At 37.7% G+C, this 4,164-nt stretch overlaps 1 long non-coding RNA gene across 1 annotated transcript; it reads left to right on the plus strand.

The window, feature by feature from the left end:
• Window positions 1–2,436: 2,436 nt before the first annotated feature.
• Window positions 2,437–4,158, plus strand: LOC144639957 (uncharacterized). The gene is made up of 3 exons (XR_013568250.1): window positions 2,437–2,569; window positions 2,934–2,990; window positions 3,785–4,158. It is a non-coding gene; the product is annotated as an uncharacterized LOC144639957 (long non-coding RNA).
• The last annotated feature ends 6 nt before the right edge of the window (window positions 4,159–4,164 follow it).

The raw sequence follows: 4,164 nt of genomic DNA on the forward strand, positions 1-4,164 counted from the left end.
CCAGTGGATGTTTCAACTTAGATTGATCAATGTTTATAGTAGATTTGCAGTACACTGGAGAGGGCCACAAATTCATTAGTTGAAAAACTATCACCTGCATAAGTAAACTTTGCCTTTTTCCTAGTTCAGTAATTTGAACATCTACTGCATTTTGTTTCCTCCAATCCTGACCAGAGCATTTCGCGTCGGTAAAAGCATTCCCTTTACAAATTAGCCACGAATCTTGATCCTTTCAAGTTCAAAAGTATAAGGAGGAAGAAATTTAAGGTCTAGCAGGCTAGCGAAGGAATTCTTACAGCTTACCGGTAAGATTTTGGTGTCATCTTCTTTGGACTCGAATATTTTATATTCGCACATCAGCATATAACCTGAATGTTTGCCGTTCTAGCTCTGGCTACACTCGATTTTGGATTTTGTTAACCAATAAAACCATAATTTTGACCAATAATTTTACCGGTAATAACAACCGAGTCTGCTTTTAATACACTGCTACATTTTGCTTCTACTGTAGAATCTGTGTGTTTAAAAAGCATCGACGAATTTAAACACCAAATAAGCTTCCGTGCGTACACACGACTCGCCCATTGGCGTCGAAAACGACGTGGTGTACATACTTTATATTACAATTCTTTTGAATGATACGAAAGTCGGCTTTTTTTTATTATTAACCTGTATGAATCTGCAACTCAAATACATGTACAATTCAATTTACACCTGAAACTGTTCATGCCAATCACAAATTCTACTGAAAAAATCTGTCAAATTATGTAACAGAATCAGTAGACTGCATGTATTTAACGATGTGTGCGTGGTGTTTACGCGAGTTTCTCCATAACACTAGAAAGTTTTCGTCCAGGTCGAAAACCAAGGGGCTTCCTTCCCACAGGAAAATCTGTTTCTTTAAAGGTATTCTGGATTTTAAAGTGGTTTCAAATTCAAAATTGATTGCAAACTACCTGAGAGAACGGATGAAATTCAGCCTATACTGGCCAGGGAATATTGAAGTTGGCAGCAAAATCTTACCGCTTAGCTGTTAGAATTTCACCTGTCGCCTGGAAGACATTAAAATTTCTTCACTTTATACTTTTGCACTGGTAGGGATCAAGACTCGTGGCTAATTTGTAAAGGAAATGCTTTCTTTCGACTAGAAACACCCCAAACGCTAGTAAAAACTTTATAGCTTTTAGCCGCCCAGGGCCCTTAGGCCTCGTTTCCATGCAACTTGCGCTGAATCGGCGTATTGGCCACGTAAACTTCAAGGAAATTTGAACCCCAGCAGGGTGAGATCCACTTTCTTGTCTCTAGTCAAGATCATTTCAGCAGAGGAAGAAGGCTCATCAATATAGTTACACAAAACCCTGTCATGCCATATTGCGCCATCATGTTTATAATTAAAGCTCCTTCGCAATCCTGGTGTTTGACATTTCGAATCCCATTCAGGGCCAATTTTCTCTCACCATTTTTTTTGTCTTTTAGTGTATCAGTCTATTGCGTGCACGTGCACGCGCACGTGGCACGACCCACGAGGCTTGCCGCCATGCAAACGACGCGCGAGAAGGTCAGGGGGACACCCCCCTGACCGCCCAACAGTCTGCCGTCCGGCCGCGGGTCGCCCCAGGAAAATGCCAGCTCTCTGAAGTTGCCACATGCTTTCCAGACCTCCAAACTTCCAAGTCTGGAAGTTTGAAGTAAAACTCACTGGCACAATCAATAAATATATATCTTCAGAAAATATCCAATTCTATTATTAAATATTAAATGTTATTTTGTTTCCATCTGCATGTCCAGGTGACAAAAGGTCTGGCTAAAAAGAGATCTATGGTTGAAACATTGAATGAATTATGGGTCCAAAATCCAGTTGCAGAGTTTAAAACATGTCGCCTTTCACAATAGAAAAGACACATAGTTTTTTATAACTTGTGCTAATGATTTTGAAATGAGCCACCATTTTCCAATAATGATATTTGGGCAGTCTTAATTTTTGGTAATATAGCCTTGAAATCTCAAACTATCTATAACATAGTTGAACAGTAACACAGATTAGGCATTTTCTAAAGACATTTATTGATCAAAAAATGACTGTATTTTAATTGTAAATAGCAGAATATTATATCTTTCCATTTCTGTTGTTGTTACAGTTCTCGAGTATTGAAATCAAGGATAAATGAGATATAAATCAAGGATATACATGAACCTTTTGGAATTGGATATTTTCTAAAGATATTTATTGGTTAAAAATTATATAATTTCAATTCTCTATGTCATGCCAGTGAGTTTTACTTCCCTTCCAAACTTCCAGACTTCCACACTACCAGACATCCAAACATCCAGACTTTCAGACCTCCAGGAGTAAAAGCCCCCTCCAGGCGGAGGCAGTCAGTCTATTTTGGTCCTTTTAACTGCTTTTATTTTGGACAGATTAGTTGTCTTGCCTGTATTGTATTGCATTGCATTGGCATCTTAATAGTCTAATTTTTCATTCTGTTTTTAGCCCTTGTGATCCTAACCAGTGGAATTTATATGCTGTCTATTGGTGCTGTTGTGTGCTTTTTTCCTGTTCTACACTGAAGTTAGTAATTTAAATTTAATTTGTACAGTCATGTATTCACTTACAGCACTGCTTACAACATAATAAGTTGTAAATGGTAACGAATTAGTTATAACCTACTGTTGAGTTCAAAAAATTAGTTCTTTTCTTCCTCTGGAGTGAGTGTCCAGTACACTTTGCCATTATGCTACTGACTGTGTTTTCCAGATATTTTGGAGAACACTACAAAATTACCCGGTGCCCCCCATCTGGAATAAAAAGGACTTGTAACCGATGGTTCTGTTACATTTTAGATCGAGATGTTGGTAGTTTTAACATAATTATTTTGTCTTGATTACTGCCTCTGTACTTACACCTATCGCACTATTTTCTTTTTTGTTCCCAGCCACCAGGATGCAAAAACTTAACCTGCACTTACATGTATGTCCAGGATTGAACGCAGGTATTGTTTAATGAGTACTTCATGTTTGACTGTGTTATTTGACATTTCCATATTACTTCATATTTGACAATGATAATTTGGTGTGTTTTGGTGAATTTTTATTAATAAGGACACTTTGTGATGCCTGTCACGAGGAACGTGCATCTCATTAGCGTCCAATCCTGGACATATCTGGCAGTACTGAGAGCAACTGTTTTACACGAAAAGAGGGTAGCAAAGGGTTTATGCGTGACACGTGTGAAGGGCAACGATTAGTCCGTGACGTGATAAAAAGGGCAAAAATTATACCGTGGCACGTGAAAATAGCTATAAAAGACACGTGATTTGTGAATTCTGCTGTTTCGAGTATACGTGACGTGTGAATTTGGTTACGATTTGTGCGTGAAATGGGATCACGACACCCCCTTTGCCATCCTCTGAAAATGTGCCAAGCAGTTGAATTTATTAAGTGATCAGTTACTTGTCTGTCAGATGTGAAGCCTGTCTACTCCATCTCAGAGCATGGCTGCTACTCACTTAAAACTTAAAGCTCCTCCAATACCTCAGTGATTGCTTTGCGAAAAATTATAATTTATTTGGATCTTTCTGTGGTGCTAAACCGTGCTTGCAATCGATTCCTTTCCCATCAAATAAGCAACAAGTTAATGTCGATTAGTTATAAAAATGTGTGACATTTCTAGTCTCTTGAGTAAAAAAAAAAAACTTTTAAAAGTCAAAGTGCTTTACTTTTGCTCCTGAATTTAGAATTGATTTGCGTGCATTTTAGTTTTTAAGTTATTGTGTTTCAATGACAGGTCAACCAAGCTGCTGTTATCACTCTGTATACCATGTACCTGGCGTGGTCTGGAATGTCCAATGAACCTGGTACGCTCTAAATAATAAACAATTAGATTATGAGAGTGAATAGTCTAATTGTTTTAGTAGAATTCTAACTAATTTTCCATCAAATAACAATTTCTAATTATTTTTCTTCATATGAACTAGCATTAAACTTCGCACTTTAGCAAAATCACACATGCAGACTGAATTGTGAGTTGAAATCGGCTTCTCCACCGAATGCTAATGGACGATAACGTACGATAGCTTAGCCAATCAGACGGCTGCATTTGCATTATTTTGGTCGTAGAATTCTGTTGTGGTAATAAAGGACTTGATTCTAGTAAAAAAATGTTAC

Source organism: Oculina patagonica, unplaced genomic scaffold, assembly GCF_052425735.1.
Source record: "Oculina patagonica isolate OP01 unplaced genomic scaffold, crgOcupat unplaced1542, whole genome shotgun sequence".
NCBI lineage: Eukaryota > Metazoa > Cnidaria > Anthozoa > Scleractinia > Oculinidae > Oculina > Oculina patagonica.